Genomic DNA, 22,139 nt, shown 5'->3' on the forward strand with positions numbered 1-22,139 from the left:
CTACCAAATGTAAAATAGATAGCTAGTGGGAAGCAGCCGCATAGCACAGGGAGATCAGCTCGGTGCTTTGTGACCACCTAGAGGGGTGGGGTAGGTAGGGTGGGAGGGAGACGCAAGAGGGAAGAGATATAGGGATATATGTATATGTATAGCTGATTCCCTTTGTTATAAAGCAGAAACTAACACACCACTGTAAAGCAATTATACTCCAATAAAGATGTTAAAAAAAAAGAGAGCCCAGTAAGGAGGGTCTCAGCAAGCACCTGGGCAGATGGGCAGCCTTGAAGAGTTGCTGTGCCCTCTCATGCATGGGAGCAACCAAATGATTTCTGTGTCCCCAGTGGAAGCGGGGAAGTCACAGAAGGGCCCTCCAGACCTGAAGGAGTCATACAGCTGGGACCTAGGGACACCTCTGCAGCACCCTTCCTGGCTGATGTTCAAAGCCCAGTCCAAGTGACTGCCATCGCCGTGGGTGTCAGTGTGAGCAGATGGCACTAGGGACTATGCACCCCTCCCCCACTCCTTAAGTCCCCAAGAAAAGGAGGAAACAGGAATCACCAAAGCCACTAATGGCATCTTCTTTATGCCAGGCACTTGTTAGGCACTTGTATTAAAGCAGTAAATAAAACATAAAAAAATTTTTAAAAACTAATCACAAAGAAAAAGGTGATCTCCAAAAAAAATTTTTTTAATTTAAAAATTTAACTGGTAAGTTACATATTCCCAAGCAACAGAAGAGGCCAGAAGGCTAATATCTTAAAGATGCTAAGGCAATAAACAAACAGAAAAAAACCTGTCAACCTAGAATCAGTTAAACTACCATTCTGGAGTGAGGGTGAACAGAAACAGTTTCAGACTTACAAACTCATTTCTTTGAGACTTTAGCTCCCAGCTTACTTCTTACTCTGCGCAACACTATACCTTGTCATAATGCTTCCTGATTTTAATATCTACTAGATATTAAAATACTAGGTATTACCCAATACCTTAGCTTCTGGATTTTCTGAAATCCTCCCTTCAAATTATCCACACTGCCTTGTAAGTTCACTCCCACGATTCTGCCATAATCAATAACATTAACTTCTCCATAGTCTCAGCTGCAGTCATCCCACCCCTCCTAGCTTTCCAGCTCATCTCTTGACTATTCTAATTCCAACATTCCCTCTACCTCACCAAAAAGTGCCATCCCATTAATTCTGCTGCTTTTTAACTATCCCTCACTGCCCTTAGATCCTCACTTACTTCCTTATCCAACTAAAATTCCATGCTTCATCAACTTATACCCTTTCTCTTACTCCTGAAAGCCTCCACGTTTTGCTCACTTCATCAAACTTATCTGGCAAAAGTCCACACTGGAGTATCAGTCAGAATAACTATACGAGCCTGCAACAACAAACAACCCCCAAACCTCACTGGCTTAACACAACAAAAATATAATTTCTCATTAATGTTATAAGTTGTACCTGGGTCACCAGGGAATGTGCTTCCAACAGTCACTCAGGAACAAACCCAGGCTAATGGAGGCTCCATCATCTATAACTGTACCTCCTGGATCATATCCCCTCCAGGAGAACGAGAGGGCTACCCAGGGCCACTTTAGAGCTTTAGCCTGGAAGTCACACATATCATTTCCACTCTAGTCCGCTGGCCAGAAATAGCCACACGGTTTCAGGCAACTGCAATGGCGGCGGGTGGGTGGGGGGAGGCCTGCGAAACACAGAGGAGTGTATGGATATTCAGGGAGCACTACGTTAAATGTCTCTGCAACGTCTGACTAAATCCAACTTCCCATGCCTGCACCTGCACAGCTAAACGAGGTGCAGCTGCCATCCTGTGACCAGGGGGTGACATTCATGGGCAGGAAGGCCTACCCATTGAGGAAGGTGGGAGACAAAGGACAGACCCAGGTACCAGACAGCATTGCTGGGTAGCCCGACCAGCCCCAGTCTCCTCCGAGGTTTCTTGTTACATGAGATTTAAAACAAAAGAAAACAAAATCTATCTGTTTAAGCCACTATAATTGAGTTCTCTTTTTTAAGCCCAAATGAATTCTTCTTTTTTTCTTTATTTTGGTAATATATATATATAACATGAAATTTACCATTTAATCATTTTTTAAGTGTACAATTCAGCAGCATTTTTACTCGCATTGTTGAACAATCATCACCACCATCCATCTCCAGAACTTGTTCACCTTCCCAAACTGAAACTGTACCCATTCAACAACCCTCCCATCCCCCCTGCCCTCTAGCCCTGGCAACCACCATTCTACTTTCCATTTCTATGAATTTGACTACTCTAGGTATCTCATGTAAGTGGAATCATACACTTTTGTCCTTTTGTGACTGACTTAATTCGCTTAATATAATGTCCTCAAGGCTCACCCATATTGTAGCATGTTTCAGAATTTCCTTCCTTTTTAAGGTTGAATAATATTCCACTGTATGTACATATTACATTTTGCTTATCCATTCAACCACCAAGCGACATTTGGGGCCAAATGCATTTTTTTTTAAATAGATCTTTATTGGAGTATAATTGCTTCACAATACTGTGTTAGTTTCTATTGCACAACAGAGTGAATCAGCCATATGCATACACATGTCCCCATATCCCCTCCCTCTTGAGCCTCCCTCCCACCCTCCCTATCCCACCCCTCTAGGTCATCACAAAGCACCGAGCCGATCTCCCTGGGCTAGGCTGCTGCTTCCCATCGGCCAACTATTTTACATTCAGTAGTGTATATATGTCAATGCTACTCTCGCTTTGCCCCAGCTTCCCCCTCTCACCCCATGTCCTTAAATCCATTCTCTATGTCTACCTCTTTATTCCTGCCCTGCAACTAGGTTCATCAGTACCATTTTTTTTTTTTTTAGATTCCATATATATGCATTGGTGGGGATGTAAATTGATACAACCACTATGGAAAACAGTATGGAGGTTCTTTAAAAAACTAAAAATAGAACTACCATATGACCCAGCAATCCCACTACTGGGCACATACCCTGAGAAAACCATAATTCAAAAAGAGACATGTACCAAATACATTCTTAATCTATATAGAGAGCCATTTGCTGGTGAAAGAAAATGGCTCAGAAAACTTTACATTGAAAGAAGACGACTTCTTCCATTCAAACATACAACTTTGTACTGAGTCAAATATAATTTCTGGTAAGTTCATGTAGATGTATTTATCAGACACCATTAGCAGGAAGACATGAAGAAGATTATCTGGCTTGATAACATTTATCTTAACTGAGTTATTTTGGAAAATTCATGATATGTTTAATTTCTACCAAAAACCAAATTTCTTTTTAATTTGTTTGAATAAATAAGACTGATTTGATTAAAATAAATCCTTATGATGCCTGAAAACGGAGTCTTAGATATTTAAGAGCCCCTTTTATCCATGTAAAGGACGACCACTTCCCTGAGCCATGTGAAACCACTTCCGCGAGGCCATCGTCAGAGTGCCTATTTGTGGGTTTGTTTAGAATCCAGAAAAAGTTGCCAACTCTGAGGAAACTAGAAGAGTTAATAGAGTATCTTTGTTTTTTCCTCATCTTGATGTTTCCAACAATGCCATCATTTCTCTAGTGAACACTCTGGCCTACATTACAGAAGAGCTTCTGAATCTTTACTACAGGAAAAACCTGAGAATTGTGGGTTAAGCAGCAGGGTCGCCTTCTGTGTTCTATGTATTCAATTTTCTCATTCTCTCATTCATTCTCTCCCTCTCCCTCTCCTTCTCCCTCTCCCTCTGTCACATACACACACACACCCCTCCCTACCTTAAGGCCATAAAGTCCTGTAGAATAAGGGTTAGTATTTTCTAACAGGCAGTCAGACTGATGTTTGAATCCGGCTGAGTGAGTCTGGGACTCTTTATTTAAGCCTCAGTTTCCTCTACTGTGAAAATGGGGAATGGGAGTAGTAACTACCTCACAAGGACAAAATGAGACAACAGACGTAAAACATTCAGCGTGGGGTTGGGCACTGAGTAAGCACTTCATACTGCAATGGATAATGACTGCCTTAAGAAAACCCATTAGCTATCACTTTCTTGTCTCTCCTCATCCTTTTCTCTGTATTTTGTTTCTGTTAGAACAAGGTGATTCCCAGCTAGCCTGACAATCATCACTGAGAGCCTAGAATACATTTAAAGAGGAGTTTAGCCTTTGACTTGCAATTCTGAAAGCTGCTGCTTCCAAGAAAGCTGAGATCTCACCTAGGGTCAAAATGATCACGTGGGTAAACCTTTCATTATCAGAACAAAACAAATAATATGATAAAGATTTCACTTAGTTTGGTAGGAAACATTTTAACTGTGGTTATCCAGGGATTATGAGTTATGCACGATTTTTGTTTGTTATGCATTCCTTCTGTTATTTTTCCCAATTTCCGTAATAAACGCCTTTTTTTCCCAAGAGGTTCAATGCCCAACACCAATGTTACACTCCTGCGTTCATCAAACTTTCTCTTCAGGTACAATAGTAAAGGGCAAGGCAGGGTCTCCCATTATGGGATTTGGTCCCATACACTTCACTGCCCTATATTTGAGTTCGTAAAGAATGCCCCAGGTGTTTTATTTCATCCGCCCTCCGTCACACATTTGGTATTTTCACTTCAGCATTAGTGATAGATGCAGCCTTCAAATTAAGATAATTAAAAATATGTAACATAATAGCCCAATAAAGTCATATTGTCAAATCACGTTTTAGTTCCAAAACGTTAAGTGGCAAACTGAAAAGCATTTGCAATAAGGACAGAGAAACATGAAAACTTACCAACTCTTGGCTGACATTTAAGATATATCTTCATTGCATCTCAAGATAATTTTTAATTGTTTTATCTTCATCTCATTTAGTGGTGGCAGCAGTGGTGGGCATGAGCCAGATTATTACAAAATGAAAATTAAAAGGCCGTTATGTGTCAAGTTTTTAATGTAGGGTTTTAATGTACTGTTTAAATGGTAGAGGATTAGGATATAATTCCTCCAGAAGACCTAAAAATGAGATTAGGATTTTTAAGTATAAATCCTAATCCCACAGATCTTTCTCTTCTTCTGGAGACTTTATTTCTTCTAAACCACTCTAACCTCAGTTCTGATACAAAGACCCCCAGAGAGGGAGAGTGAAGCTGCATTCACAGGAGAGAAATAACCCACATTCCCAGGAGGCCTGCATCCCAGAGCAGGATCAGCAGCAACAAAAGCTGACATTCAGTACCCCTGGCACACTACACATCTCCAAGGCTTACTGATGATCTTCAAGTATTTATGTCATCTTATAAATGCTGCCATTCACTCTCACTGCGGCGAGTGGGCATCTGAAAAATCTTTCAACACATCCCCTGTTGGAAGTCCACAGGGACAGATAAGTAATGAGGAAAGGCCTTTCCAAATCTAAAAGGAAACATTTGGTACTTCAGTTTCCACTATTGCAACATCTCTTTTTCAACAAAGGAATTTATTACACAGTACGTCACCTTTTCCCTGTCAGAGGATTTACTGCCAATTTTGGAGTTGGGTTACTTCTGGTTTTCAAGTCTGTCTTGTGAAATTAAGGAGAGGGCTGCCTTAAAAGTGATAGAACACACGTGATTTCAGTCTTCACAGTGTCCCCATGGCTATCAAACCTGGAACCTATTACATACAAGAAGAAAACGTAAGGAGCTTTATAAAGAGATGGAATAAGTAGTGAAGATGTCTGATCCAGTCTAGTCCAAAGGGTATGGTCACCAACACACATTTAGTGTCTCCCCAGTGTTCAGTTCTCTCTAACCTGTAACCCATCAGCATACTTTGGATATTTACAATAATCCATCAAAAACAACTCAGGCTTTTCCAATTTTTTTTTATAAACAATAAATAACCAATAGAAAAACCAATTTTACAACTATCTCCTAGAGATCTCTCTTAAAAACTAGGATGCAACTGATATGTGCTTTTAGCCTTTCATAATTATTTAAAATACAGAAAAATATACTAGAATGGTGACAATTAAACAGGAAAATCTCTCATGTCGGGCACAGTGCTAAGCATATGCTAAATATACTAAATGCTTGATATTTATTATTTATTATACTAGTATCAATTTTATTGAGAAGGTATAACCAAACCACAAAAGATTTATCTGAACAAGAAGCAGTTGCATAAATGGGAAGAATTCCAGTTTTGCGAATGCAAATATTTTAGACTGAAACCTATTTCAAAGAAACTAAAACATACAAACAAACAAAAAAGTTTCAAAAAAAAAAAATGAGTGTGAAAATCCTTGATCCAATCTGTCACAGCAGAGTGTCAGAGATCTGTGGTTAACAACACAGAGGTGCCCACCCCAAAGCCTGAGTCACTTCTTCTTTACCTGGGCCCCTCTCTTTGTCAAAGTCACATCTCAGTGTGGGAACTTATCCAATACTCATGAGCATGAATACAGATGATGAAATAGGATCTTGCTTTCTGCTCTAAATTTTCTCAATTTAGTTACCTAAATACAACACTCTAATCAGGGCACCAGGACACATGGTCCCAGGCAGCAGAAAGAATCAGAAAAATCACCCCAGCAGGAGTGGTGTTCCTTGGCTACGTTGGAGCCCCTATCGCTACTATTGCATTTGTCTGGAAAACATACTACATGTATGAGCATTAGACTTCTCTCCACTTGAGAACTTCATTAGAGCAGCAGCCATCACAGAAGCAGCACTGCTTGCCATGTTCAGTTGCTGCTCCTGTACATCTTCTATCTGGATTTCTGTTCCATCAGGGAGGTGAGGGGAACCACCTCCAGCTGTGGAACCTGACATGAGTCACTTAAGATCTCTGTATCTCAGTTTCCTCATTGGAAAAAATAAATGGCTTAGCTTAAATGATTTCAAATTCCTCAGGACAAAATTTTATAGCTGGAAGTACTTTTGGAATTTCAATAACTTTCAGTAAAATTTAGTTAAGAGGCTTGCAATGAACTGACCACTTAGGAGAAAACCCTTTTAAGAAGCTGTTAATTCATGAAATAGTACAGTTAGATTATTTTTTAAATCTATTTCTTTTTTAAGGGGGAAGAGAAAAAGTCACTGACTCACTGATTCACCATTAACTGATCAACTACCATGTACCTGGGGTTTTCACAAATGTCATCTCTTAAAGGCCCTACAATTAACTTGCAAGGAAGGCACTGTCATCCCAATCTGACAAATAAGAAAAGTGAAGTGGAAGAGCTGAGTCTAAAATCCAAGTCTTGTAACTGTAATATGCTTGTTTCAAGATAGTCCACCACTGCAGAAATAAGGCTAATATCAGCACGCAAATAAAGGAGATACAAGCAAAGAAAACTCAAAAGCCTCAAAAACCTGAATCCATGATCAAGATCAAAGTAATAATTACCTGCAGATAAGTAGCACAACAAATACTGATACCAATACTTAGGACTGCAGATAGCCCTCAATTTTAACCATGACATCCTAAAAACAATCACTAAACAGTCCCAAAGGAATAATGTTAAAAGTGGAGATTTCATTTTGCATCAAAACCATAGTGTGCATTTTATGAGTTAAAAAAAAAAAGCCAAGACATAGCTGTAAACATCTACAATAATGTAGATGTGATGTAATGTAAAATAAATATTTCAGCACACATATTGATTATATATGTAGTATAAAACCCACAGACAGAAAACATAAGCAAGACAGTTATACTAGCCAGCCAATATATTAAACATTTAATTAATAATTTTCCAAATGACAAAATTTAGAAGTGATTTATGAGGGTGATTTGAATGGCCAGGGCCTCTTTAAAAGCCGAAAAGGGAAGTTTGAGTTGATGTTACATCTCAGTAAATTCCTCTGTACAAAAGAGAGGCAATATATAAATCATTTCATCAGTTTCAAAGCTGTACTCAGAGTTTAAAAACAACATTCAGTGTTTAGAGGCCTTGTGAAATAAGATGGAAAAAAAAGTGTTAAATCTGTTCACCAGTCATTGCTTATCACTTTCTCTACTCAACATAGCATCAAGGGTGGTTCTGAGATTGGAGAAAGACAGAAAAGTTCTGAAGGTGAAAAGGAAAATGGTAATCATATTCATTTGTCTAGATCAGAGTAGAAATCAAGGAATAAGAATAAAGAAATGACCAAACGTAGGGTGGATAGATAGTGGGAAGCAGCCGCATAGCACAGGGAGATCAGCTAGGTGCTTTGTGACCACCTAGAGGGGTGGGATAGGGAGGGTGGGAGGGAGGGAGACGCAAGAGGGAAGAGATATGGGAACATAAGTATAACTGATTCACTTTGTTGTAAAGCAGAAACTAACACACCATTGTAAAGCAATTACATTCCAATAAAGATGTTAAAAAAAAAAAAGAATAAAGAAATGGTCCCAAAGCTTTCCTACCACCAACTAGCATAACCAACATATAAGCAGGTAAAAGAAGGAAAAAGCAAAATAGGTAGACCACATCAAATGAGACATGTAGCAAAAGGCAAATAAATAGACAATATAAAATTTAACATTTTTCAAGGTTTTCATTTGACACTATTATTAAGAAATAATGTTAGTAAAAGAAGGAAACACACACACTTGTATTAATTTTTAACTTTTTATTTTAGCCAAGAAATTTATTTACAATTTTATTCAATTACCTAAGATTATGCTTCCTAATTTCCCCAAAGTTATGAGAAAAAAAGATATATCTTTGCCTAAAATTAAACAGTTTCAGTCAATACAAAGAATTCTCCACGAAAACCCATGCATAGATTCCATAGGGTCCACAAACCCCAGATTAAGAACCCACACAGCTATCATTTTATTTAAAAATCTATAAGCATATAGTTATAAACCAGTAGGCTAAACTTTCATTTTGATTTCCAATAAAAATATTTACTGCTGAGACCATGAACTCCATGTGAGAAAGGCAACAGTGACAATATCACTACCCAGAGGCTAACATGGAAATTACAGTGAGAATAATAAAATCAGGTTATCATATTAGAATCATACCATTTCCTGTTAAAAAGAAATAGGGATCCCTGGGGAAATGACTGGTTCTGAGTCTGGCTAAAGAAGTGACCAAGAGAAGCCTGAGGCATCTTGTTCTACTGAAAAGCAAGGAAGCTATCAAAGATAGTCATGGCAAAGACCACAGAAGCCAGCTTAAAGTGGCTTCCATTGACAAGAGATGGAACAATTTTACCAGCAAAAGAATAAAAAGGTTCCAAACTCTACTATGTCTTGCAAGCCACCAAAACTGATCACTTGGATTTCCACTTCTAGTTAAGATGAAGAAATCTGCAAGAGTCTATCACTCCCACCCTAACAACAAAAGCCAACAAGAGCCACCCTAACAACGAGAACCAATAAGCCAGTTAAGCTACAACACTACAGTTTTTTAAAAACTCAGAGAGATAACGATGCAAAAATATCTCAATGAACTAAATTCCCAAAAGGGACAAGCCTTTCCTATGACAGAAGAGGCCAATGCCTTTTTTATCACCCAGAAAGCAGTGGGGAAAGGAGAAACGCTACAGACGAGGTTAAGGAGAAACTAGCTGAACTAGTCATTTAACAAACTTTAAATGACCACACATGGGCTGACAGGATGAATTAGAATCCAGAGAAGCCCCGTTCACTGAGCAAATCTGATTTCACTCATTGACTCCTTCCTGTAGGTCCTCACCAAGAGCAGGGCTTCCTGGGGCGGGGTTGGGGAGCTGAAAGATATCCACACCCTCAGGCACACACGTCTTCCCTAAGTGTAAAGCAGAAGCGTGCTGAAGGCTAGGAACAGAACAGGAAAGCTAAAAGACAGCCTCCTCCGCCTACCTGGATGCATAGAGCTATCACCCAAGGCAAGGCAGTAAAAAAAAAAAAGAAAGAAAGAAAGAAAGAAAAAGAAGGGATAGGGAAAGGGGGAGGGAGAGGGAGAAGGAGAGAAAGAGAGAAGTTTCCCCATGATTCCAAAAGCTGACAGGTGAACAATAAATAACATAAAGAGATATCGGGAGTTTTGCTGGTATTCAGATCCCAAGCTCTGCCTAATGGTAAATCCTAATACTAGCATTGAAATATCGAAAGCCAGGAGTGAATTGTATCTACTGCTGCAAGAATACCCAGCCCCAACTCTATTACAAATAACACTGCAGATGTATGTAAAAAGGAGTGTGTCCCTTTTTAATGGCAAATATTTTCTTCAGTCTTGTCTGTATTCCAAACATAATGTTTCGCATACAATCAATAATTATGAGATAAATGAAAAAGCCAAAAACATGCCCTATAAACAAGAGAAGGAACAGTAAACAGAAGCAGACTACTAATGGCCCAGATGCTGGAATTATCAGATACAAACCTTAAACTAACTAATTATTTTATGTAACTATCTAATGGAAAAGGTGGAAATTTTCATAAAAATATGGGAAATCTCAGCAGAGACAATCTTCAAATATGAACCAAATAGAAACACTTTAAATAAAAAATATAGTATCAAAAATGAAAATGCATTCAATGGGCTTAAGAGCAAACAGGAGCAGGCAGTTAGGGGAACTCACCAGGCCGGAACCTTCTGGAACTCTTTCCTGAGGGAATCGTGATGAAGATGTGGACCAGTGGATTTGAAAGCTATAACAGTTCCTCTTTTGGTGGAGCCGGAGGCTACACACAGTCCCCTGGGGGCTTTGGATCACCAACACCTTCCCAGGCCAAAAAGAAATCTAGAGCCCGAGCTCAGCATATTGTACCGTGTACCATATCTCAGCTGCTTTCTGCTACTCTGGTTGATGAAGTGTTCAAAACTGGAAATGTTGAGATTTCACAGGTCACTACTGTGGGGATAATCAGAAATGCAGAGAAGGCTGCAACCAACATTGTTTACAAAATAAATGACATGACGGCTGCACCCATGGATGTTCGCCAGTGGGTTGACACAGATGATGCCAGCAGTGAAAACACTGTGGTTCCTCCAGAAACATATGTGAAAGTGGCTGGTCATCTGAGATCTTTTCAGAACAAGAAAAGCCTGGTAGCCTTTAAGATCATGCCCCTGGAGGATATGAAGGAGTTCACCACACGTATTCTGGAAGCAGTCAATGCACACATGATGCTGAGCAATCTAACAGCCAGCCCTCAGCAGGGAGAGCACCTATCAGCAATCCAGGAATGGGTGAAGCTGGGAACTTTGGTGGGAATAGCTTCATGCCAGCAAATGGCCTCACTGTGGCCCAGAACCAGGTACTGAATTTGATTAAGGCTTGCCCAAGGCCTGAAGGATTGAACTGAACTTTCAGGATCTCAAGAATCAGCTCCAACACAGGACCGTAGCCTCAATCAAGCAAACTGTGGATTTTGTAAGCAACAAGGGACACATCTATTCCACTGTGGATGATGATCATTTTAAATCCACAGACACAGAATAACTGGATCTAACTGGGTACCCGAGATATTTGCCAGCTGGACTTTTTACGTAATCTCTCTTCTCCAGCTGTGCATATATTTGGCAGGTTGACTTCCAGGAAGTAGGTTTCATCTATAAAAGGTTTCAATTGACATCCTTTTGAAACTTACTACTCTTCTGTGTTTTTGAAGCTCAGAGGGATATGGGCAACTGACAGGGATGTAAACCAGGGCGGAATTTCTTAAAGAAGTTACAAATTAGTTAGTTACAATATCAGGATAAATGGAATTGGAAGAGGGATGCTACCAAGAGGGTTGGGCAGTATTATTTAAATAATACTCAGGAATTTTTATTCCTGAATTGTTTCCTGTTAAGAGCAGGACTAGGGTCTGTCAGCAGAGAGCTAGCCACGAAGCCCACTAACCTCTGCCTGTTTTTGTTCCCCACTTTGGTTATGTGTTGTTACTTTCAGAATTGCACTTTCTTTCACCTTGTCATAATTGCTGCCAAAAGTCTGTTTTTATAAGCATGGGGTTCTAGAATGGTGGCTTCATGGGGCAGAGAGAAAGATATGTGTTTTGTACAAAATAAGTACATTCATATGTTTAATAAAATAGTTCTACTATTGCAGTAACTTGTAAAAATGTTATTTTTTACACTGTAATAATTAATACTTTATCATCTCAGCTAATTCTGAGATAAGTTAATGAGGTGTAACATGCAAATAAAAGTTCTATAACTGCTTTAAAAAAAAAAAGAGCAAATAGAATAGCAAAAGAAAGGATCAGTGAACTTAACAATAGTCATAATAAATTACCCAAACTGAAACATAGGTAAAGAAAGACTAAAAATGGAACAAAGCTCTCCATATCTACAGGATAACGCATACAATGGCAATCCCAGAAGTAGAAAAGAGAATAGGACAGAAGAAATATCTGAAGATATAATGGTTGAGAATCCTCCAAACTTGGCAAATGACATCAACCTAATAACCCAAGAAGCTCAGCAAAGCCCAAAAAGGATAAACACAAAGAATAACACATTTAGGGACATCATAATCAAACTGCTGAAAACCAAAGATAAAATATTAAAAACATACAAGGGAACAACCATAAAACTTCTCACCAGAAACAGCAGAAGGACAATGGAATGACATTTTTAATTACTGAAGGAAAAAACAGTCAATATAGAATTCTCTATGCAGAGAAAATATCCTTCAAAAATAAAGGGGAAATAAAGACATTTCTGATAGAAGATGAGAAGACTCATCACCAGCAGATCTGAACTATAAATATACTAAAGGACATTCTAAGGAAAATAATACCAGCAGAAGACTGATGTTAGAAATAAAGAGTACCAGAAAGAGAAACTACTTGGGTAAATTTTTTTTAAAAAAACCTTAAAGCTATTAGGCATCTGTGGGTGTGTACGTGGGTGTAAATTTCTTTAAAAGACAACTATTTAAAGCAAAAATAAATAATGATGAGATACTGTGGCATTTATAACATAATATGGACATTAAAATATATGCCAAGACCTCAAAGGGTGGGAAAGAAATAATGGATTTATACTGTTAAAAGAATCTTACATTGTTTGTGAAGTAATATATTATTATTGTAAAGCAGACTATGGTAAGTTAATGATGCATGTGTAATCTCTAGAGCAACCACAAAAAACATAATACACAAAAGTATAACAGAATGTTAATAGAGAAAAATAAAATGAAATATTAAAAATAACCCAAAGGAAAACAGGAAAAGAAGAACAGAGGAACAAAGAAAACAAAGAACAAATAGAAAACAAAAAGCGAGACGGTAGATTTAGCCCAATCATATCAATAATTACATTAAGTGTAAATGGACTAAACACTCCATATAAAAGGCTCAGATTATCAATGTGCATTAACTGTAAAAGGGGAGGGACCCAGTTTGTTTATAAGAAACATACTTTAATATAAAGACAAGATAGACTAAAAGTAAAATGGGTAGAAAATAATATACCAGACAAGCACTAAACATAAGAAAGCTGGTGTGACTATATTAATGTTAAACAAAGTAAACATCAAAACAAAGAAGACTATCTAGAGATAAAGAATATTTTGTAATAATAAAAGTATCAATTTGTCAATACAGGATGAAGTATTAAAAGTTAAATTGTTTTTTTAATTTTACAGAGCAACTATATGGACAAATACTATGGAAACATAATATTTAGTGAAAGAAGTAAATCACAGAGGACCATATACCATATAATACCATGTTCCTACGGCTCAATAAAAAAATCATAAAACTAAACAATATACTGTTTTGAGATACACACATATGTGATCAAACTTTTTTTTTAAGCAAAAAAAAAAAAATACACAGAATTCAGGATTGTAGTTATCTCTGGAGAAGATGCAGGGGTTTGGGAAAGAATAGAAGAGGATACAGTACTATTACTAGTGTTCATTTTTAAGCTAATGATAAGTTCAAGGAATTTGATTACATTTTGTTTCATAACTTACATATATAATACATTATTTTATATGTATCCAATAATGCAATTTTTAAAAACTTATTTCTTAATAAGAAAAAAAGATACAATTCATCAATATCCACCAAAATCCTTAAAAATGGCCATTCCTTTTGAGTCATAAAGTATATTTCTAGGAATTTATGGTATACAAAAGCTATGTACAAGAAAACCACTGTTTTTAGAACAGAAAAAAAAAACAAACAGGAAATAACCCACTGGTCATTCTAAGAGACTAAAACAACCACAGAATAGAATTTTATGCAGCTATTTTAAAATAATTAAGTTACTATTTAAATCACTACCTTAAGAGTTCGTAAATTCCTAAACTGCACAAGTTAAACTGGGGGTACTTACCTGGACAATCCTGGATTGTCCAGCTAGGAATTCCATGAAATTTTTCTAGAATTGTGTGTACACTTAATGCAGGTAACTGTGTTCACATGCATGTTTCTAGGGAGACAGTCCATAGTTTTTAGGTTCTCAAAGAGAATAGTTACTCCAAAAAAACAGTTATTAATGTAGTTAGTCTTAAAGATGGCTCCCAATGAACAAAGCTGCCCAGCATTCACACTCATATGTAATCCCCTCCCACAATGAATCTGGATTGACCCTGTGATTCACTTTACCTAACGCAATGCCAGTCCCAGGCCTAGACCCTAAAGAGGCTTGACAGCTTTTGCTTTGGTACTTTGAGTGTCCTGAGCAAACATGTAAGAATCCAGCTGCCTTGAGGGAGAGGCCACATTAGAGCAGGATTAGCCCTGATACTACATGGTTAGCCAGCAAGGCCAAAACACCCAGCAAACCAGCTGAGTCCAACCTTCTGGTTGTGCCCACCAAACACCTGGTTAAACCACTATCTGAACGCAGCCACATGAGAATCCCCAAGCATAACCAGCAAAAGAACCAACCACTTGAGAACCAGTTAACACATATTATCATAAGAAAAGGGTTATTCTTCTAAGTCACAGAGTTTGGGGGTGATTTGTTTAACAACAATAGGTAGCTAAACAGCTACACACTGCTAGTTCAGACTGAGTAACCTCACCTAAGAACCTAATATTTTGCAATATGATGGCTGAAACAAAAATCAGCAGCTATCCATCAGAGGATACAACATCACTCCCCAGTCCTCTGTGCAATTCCTGTCCATGCACATGTGCGGGCACACACACACACACACACACACACACACACACACACACACATTTATATAATAGCTTCATTGAGTAAAAACAACTTTACTTTGATTTCATGTACTTTATTTACATAGGTCCTTTTATTACACATAAATGAAACATAGATCAAGCATCTAACTTTGCCCTTAAATTAAATGAGATGAAAAGAAGTAAGACCCTCACATGACCCCTCATTTAAAATATTACAGTGGTAGGGACTTCCCTAGTGGCACAGTGGTTAAGAATCCACCTGCCAATGCAGAGGACATAGGTTTGATCCCTGATCCGGGAAGATCTCACATGCCACAGAGCAGTTAAGCCCATGTGCCACAACTACAGAGCCTGTGTGCTGCAACTACTGAAGCCCGCGCGCCTAGAGCCCATGCTCCGCAACAAGAGAAGCCACCGCAATGAGAAGCCCGTGCACTGCAATGAAGAGTAGCCCCCGCTCTCCGCAACTAGAGAAAACCTGCGCGCGCCAATGAAGACCCAACGCAGCCAAAAATAAATAAAATAAAATAAATAAATTTATAAAAATAAATAAAATATTACAGTGATTACTTATGTAAATCACTTTCCTTCCCTCTGGACTAAAAAAGAACAACAAAGTAGACTGAGGTTCCAAGAACACACATTTGAAAGGTATTTTATAATGCCAATAAAATAGCATTGTATTATGTCATAGTAGGACAATTACAGTGCTTACTGAACAGAAATACTTTCTCTTTATTAATTTCCACAATAATCTTGAAAATGATACTTGAGAGGCACACAGATTCAAGCAGAACCAGGAATCCTGTCCCAGAACCAAGAAGCAAAGCAGAACATAAACAATATGAAAACAGCCAGATCCCATTTCATCTATTCAATTTGAGTGAAATGAAGATATAAACAAACTTTGTGGTGGCATGGTGTTTTTTTTTAATCTACTGCATTTGATTTTTCAAAGCAAAAACATCCATTTTCCACAGCCAGCTTTTTGTTAGCCAAAAATAATGGCAAGAGGCATAGCTTTGGTAAGGACAGATTTAAATGATAACTACATGTTTTTAACTCTCTAGATACCTACCTATACCATTTCTAGTACAACAATAGCTGATTACATTTCTATTTGGCCCCTCTACTTCTTCACATTTCTCTACTGTCATTGAGTGAAGACTGTTTAGATTCTTTACGCACTCAGGCACTGTTGGACTTTTCTAAACCTCCGTTTTCTCATTTGAAAATGAGAATCATTATGTAAAAAGTACTTAGCACAGTGCCTGACCATAGTAAATGCTCAACAAGTGATCAATTTAGCAGGATACTGGTGGTCACTCACACAGCATTTATTTCCTTCTCCAGTCCTAAAAGAATCCTGATCTTATTCTGCTTTCTACCCCCACCCCTGCCCACAGTCATGAACATGACCTAAGGGCATGTCCTGTGCTCATAACTGGTTCATGGGTAATCCCCTTTGTCAGTGAGTAGCTCAGGAATGGGCATGTGACCCAACATTAGTCAACCAACAAAATGCAAAAAGTCAGCTGGGGAGCGTCTGAGAAGTGTTCCTCACTCCTAGAAGAGACCTACACAAAGAGATTGTTTTTCCTTCCTCGAGAGATTGCATGTGATGAGTTTTTCTGGCAATGCAATAGTCATTCTGCCATCAGCCTGAAGAAGAGGCCAGTCATGATGACAGCACAGCAAGCAAGGGACGTGGAGAACTGGATACTTGATGTCAGCAATGGAGCCTTGAACCAACCAAGCCTGCAGTCCACCTACCTTGGAACCTCCTCCTTTGTAAAACCACTGCACTCCTTGTTGTTGAGCCAGTTTGAGTAGTGATTTCTGTTACCTAGAGCTCAAAGTACTCTAATTACCACAATCATGGAAGCGTGTGAAAACTGCAATGGATTTTATCAAAACTAAACTAAACTAAAATTAAACCACCCTTCTCTTTAGAGCAGAGCCCTCAGCATGAATATCTAAAGCTCTTAAACAAGCAGGAGCACTAGCCCTGGTTTTCCAATGTGGAACAATTAAGTCATTTTGCCAATCAGAATCTGTTTGACAGTTCTTCAAAATATGCAAAGGGTTACTGAGTTCAAGTCAACAGACATTTATTGAGTACCAACCATATCTTTAAGGCACCAGCTTCTTCCTCAAGGAGCTCTCAGGCTTTATAAAGGGGAACAACCATAAATGGTACATGCACAACCTCATGGCACCACTGACCACGAAGGGAGTAAATCTTTGGACTGGGCAAGGGAAGCAGGGAGGGTAGGAGGGAGGCTGAAGAAAAGAAAAGACACTTGAGCTCAACCTTGAAGGATGAGCCAGGCTTTTCCAGGTGTGATAAGGATGGAAGGCATTCTAAACAGGAGCAGAAAGAGAAACATGCACTCTTTCCTCAAGAAATTGTGCTAAATTGTTTATATTACAAAGACAGATAAAAAGAAATGAAGTAAATGATGATATCTAGGACTTGCTAATGAGAGTTGCCCAGACTTGAAGATAAAACTTACCTGTGCGATGCACATAGTGAGTTCTGAAACATATCCGTGAACTTGATGACAGGGACAGGGTTTAACCTACAAAAGTTGTCCTGAGGAAAGCCCAGGGCTGTGCACAAACTCAAGTCTGTTGTGCTAATGCTTATTCCAGATGTAAACAGGCTACAACTCTAATGTGAAAGTCTCCAAAGGAATTCCTATTAAGATGTGAAATGAAATCAAAACTGATAAGACAAATGAGATGAATGAAGACGTGTAAGACAAATATATGAAAAATATTTCCATTAAGAATATTATGTCTCGGACTTCCCTGGTGGTGCAGGGAATCCACCTGCTAATGCAGGGGACACGGGTTCGAGCCCTGGTCTGGGAAGATCCCACATGCCGCAGAGTAAATAAGCCCGTGCGCCACAACTACTGAGCCTGTGCTCTAGAGCCCATGAGCCACAACTACTGAAGACCGTGCGCCTAGAGCCCATGCTCCGCAACGAGAGAAGCCACCGCAATGAGAAGACCGTGCATCACAACGAACAGTAGCCCCCACTCGCCTCAACTAGAGAAAGCCCACACGCAGCAACAAAGGGCCAACGCAGCCCAAAAATAAATAAATAAAATAAAATAATTTAATAGAAAATATACTGTATCTATATTCCACTAAATTTATGTTAACATTATACAGAAAGCTTAACAAGTAAAGCAGAGGCAAATCTAAATTTTAAGGATAAGGAAGAACTCATATGCAAGAAATCTCAGTAAGTCTTAAATCCTTATTGTCCTCTGACATGAATTTTACTAGCTATCTTACCTACATGGGGCAAATATTCTTCTTTATTTCTGAGAACAAATCATCACATCATCCTAGAAGAATTCAATCAGAAGCTTATTATTCTATCATCAATATTAGTAAATAATGATTATTATCGATTATAACACATACAATTTACCAGGAAATTATGAAGAACCAGGAAAACTTTCTCATTTACGGCTAGAATACAGAGAAACAGATGGGGAAAACAGAACTCCTCAGTATTACAAAACATACAACACTGAATCTCAACTAAAAGGAGGTGCAATGGTACCAAGTGATAACCTCAATGATAATTAGCATATCTGTATGTCTCTCCTCCATAAAGAAAGATGCTCCAGTCCACGGGCTTCCCTGGTGGCGCAGTAGTTGCGCGTCCGCCTGCCGATGCAGGGGGGCCGGGTTCGCGCCCCGGTCTGGGAGGATCCCGCGTGCCGCGGAGCGGCTGGACCCGTGGGCCATGGCCACTGAGCCTGGGCGTCCGGAGCCTGTGCTCCGCGGCGGGAGGGGCCGCAGCGGAGGGAGGCCCGCATACCACAAAAAAAAAAAAAAAAAAGAAAGATGCTCCAGTCCTGATGGGAGCAGGTGGACACACCCTTCCAACCTGCTCCCTCCATTATGATTCCAGCCCAAGTCTGATTTCCAAGCCCATGATATCCCATACCCCAAAACCACCTCTGGAGTGCACCTGCTCTTCCATTCAATGTGGGTCCATGCAGACCTGAAATAACAACTCTGGAATTTTAAAGAACTCTCTAATACTTTCTTGTCTAACTCAAATTTTTTTAAATGACTATCCATGTTTTCTACTAGCCAATGCTTGTTAAAAAAATTTTTTTTTCATCAAAGCCAAATACAAGAAACAAGTAAATGTACTTTTTCAGGATATGAACAAAACATTCTGAAAATAAAAATGTAAGGTATCCTTTGGTCATGACATGTTATACTATGGGCTCAATCATGCTGTGATTCACTAATGAGAACCATGACATGTATTCAATAACAAGCTAATAAAAATGCAAACTGACTGCTTCTACATTTTACACTTCAGTGTCTCCACTTTTTCTCCATGATTCAACAATAAATCTTTTGGCCAAATTAACCAGCCACCATGGACAGAGCTGGTTAAAATAAAACACATTTGATTCAGCATTCTGCCTTTCTAACCCCTCTATCAGTACATTTTAGAGTTAGCAGGTTGTTTTATCCACTTCTGTTTGCAACATGAACTTGGTTAATTTGTATCAGGGTTAGGTGTATCCCAGATGAGTCAGGAAAGCTAATATCATTCCTGCCAACACCATAATCCTGACTCAGTGGTCTCTATCCATGCTAGCCCATATGGTCACTCGTTAACTATCTGTTAAAGCTCTCAGGGATACCTAGGGTCAAGGATATATACACCAGATCTCCTTAGCTTTAGATCCACCAGAACACGATGAGAGAAGAGACTGGTAAATTGTATGGGGTGAGTGTTATAGGCAAGGCACAGTTGGGGACAGCACCATTTCACCCATCAAAATGGTGTCTTGCTACTTAAAGTATGATGTATGGACCTGTAGCGCTGGCATCACTTGGGAGCTTATGAAAAATGCAGACTCCCAGACCCACTGGATCATAATCTGCATTTTAACAGGTGATTCATACACACTAAATTTGAAAAGAATGGGTGTTTAAAAAAAAAAGAACCTGAGAAACTGTTTCTGAAGATACATCATTAAGATTATTATCCCAAATAACTCTCAGAAATAGAAAGCCTAAACCAAAGTTTGGGTCTAAACAACCATGTGCCTTACACTGAAAATGTCCAGGGAAACCTTAAGAGGAACCAAAGGTCCAGCTTCAAGCATCTGAAAGCCAAAGGCCTGAATTCCCTGAGCATCGTTTTTTCATAAAAGCTTGCAACATCAGACATACTATGTACCTTCAGAAAGTGATGAGTTATACCATGTACAACCTTCATAGCAACAAATTATCAATTTACAAAACTCAAAGTCAACATATTGTGCCTCACAGTCATTTAAGCTGGCAGGACTTTAAAGTACACACAAATCTGAAGTAATGCGTTGGAAATATTTGATTTATGTTAAACAGTGTACTGGAATTTAAACATTCGTATGCTTCACCAAGCCCTATTCCCGGCCTATCAGTTCACTTATCAGCTTACATAGACACTTCCAACATATACTGCCCAGCTAAATTTAATATTTAAAAAATTTTAAGACCTTTCTGTGTATTTTTAAAAATAAATCTCATTTCAAGTAAATTTCCTGAGCTGCAAAAATACCACCACCACCACAACAAAATAATACCCCAAACAGCCCTGTGCTATAAAAGGCGCTGCTGGTATTGAGAGAACTCTGCCTCTAACAAGAACCTTCTACAGAGCAAATGAAGATGGCAAAGCCACGACGGCCTTCGGTCCAGTAAGGAACACGAAGCAGCGTGTCAGAAAGAAATTGTTTTTCTGCTCCTTTTGATGGGTTATGCTTTCAAGTCAGGAAATGAGAAACAGGTGTGCCAGAGGGCACACACAGCCTCACTCCACACTGAAAAACACGCGTTTTCAATTTGCAAACATGAAAGGGACTCCTGTTGAATGAAAGAAGAAATGAAAACCCAGCTCTGTTTCTGCGAACCATATGAAGGCAGCTCAGAAAGGCTTTGACAAGTTGTTCGACTTCCTCCCTCTCCGACTGACAGCAGGTAGTGCTTGACAATGGGAAGGAAAAGGCATTCTTTCAAGTGAGAACAATCAAAGGGAGAATTACATGAAGGATCAGAGCACTGGCATTTTAACCCATCACTTGATCTTATGCTTCTGTTTCTACCATTTCTTTACCTTGGGTTTTAAAATTAGAAGTCTGTTCTTTCACCAAACAACAACAAAGCAATGCAAAATAAGTATCTGGCCAAAAAAAAAAAAGAAAGCAAAAAAAAAGCTGAGAAAGTACAAACATCAAAAGAACATCTTGGAGCTCACTTGATCCGCAGTAACCCAAGACTACAGCGTCTTTCAGAGAAAGACTTACTTTTCTTCATGATGTCCTGAGCTCTCCTGGGGCGCCAGAGACATTTCAGTGGGAATATGAGTGTGATGGGTGGTGCTAAGCATAAAAGCAATGGGTTTGGGTGGGACTTTGGAGAGAGGGTGTGTGGCAGGAAGGGAGAGGTACTGATGGCGGCAACAAGAGTCAGGTGGCCAGGTGCACTGAGGTCCCTTTGGAAGGCACTGTGGGGCACATCCCTCAGGTGTGGGATGCAGCAGAGCCTGGTTGAGGGCAGCAAGCCTTTATTACAGCCAGTATTTCCATGTATTTGTATACTGGCAAGAAACTTCCCTGTATCATCAAGTAAGGCCATAGATTTCATGTCCTTCAAGGACATGGACTGTCTTTTTTATCACACCCAGACACTAGAACACAGGATAAGAGCCTCTAAAATAGCTTGAGAGCAGTTACAAGTCTTCTTCCATAAAAGCAAAATGCCTGAACTCGTGTTATGTGGGAAAGACATCCTTCATATCCTTTAAAATTATGTTTTGAAGAATATGTAACAAATCATAAAAATGTTCGTTATATAATATAAAGGGACAAAAACTAACAGAAGCTAAATGATATTGTTGTTTTTGTTTTATCTGTCAAAAATCTACCAAAAAATATTAACACGCTATCACAGCATAGCAAAATTATCAGTTTCATTTCCAATTTCTTTTCAATAACCATGTGTTATTTCACAATCAGGGGAAAATCTACTCATTTAAAAT

At 38.9% G+C, this 22,139-nt stretch overlaps 1 protein-coding gene and 1 pseudogene across 15 annotated transcripts in view; one reads left to right on the forward strand and one right to left on the reverse strand.

Annotated features, from left to right (window-relative positions):
• Positions 1 to 22,139, reverse strand: part of TASP1 (taspase 1) — a 353,026-nt gene that overhangs the window by 210,839 nt on the left and 120,048 nt on the right. The window lies entirely within an intron of this gene.
• On the forward strand, positions 10,504 to 11,400 carry LOC102993063 (replication protein A 32 kDa subunit-like; annotated as a pseudogene).

The sequence above is a fragment of the Physeter macrocephalus genome, chromosome 14 (assembly GCF_002837175.3).
Source record: "Physeter macrocephalus isolate SW-GA chromosome 14, ASM283717v5, whole genome shotgun sequence".
NCBI classification, from domain to species: domain Eukaryota; kingdom Metazoa; phylum Chordata; class Mammalia; order Artiodactyla; family Physeteridae; genus Physeter; species Physeter macrocephalus.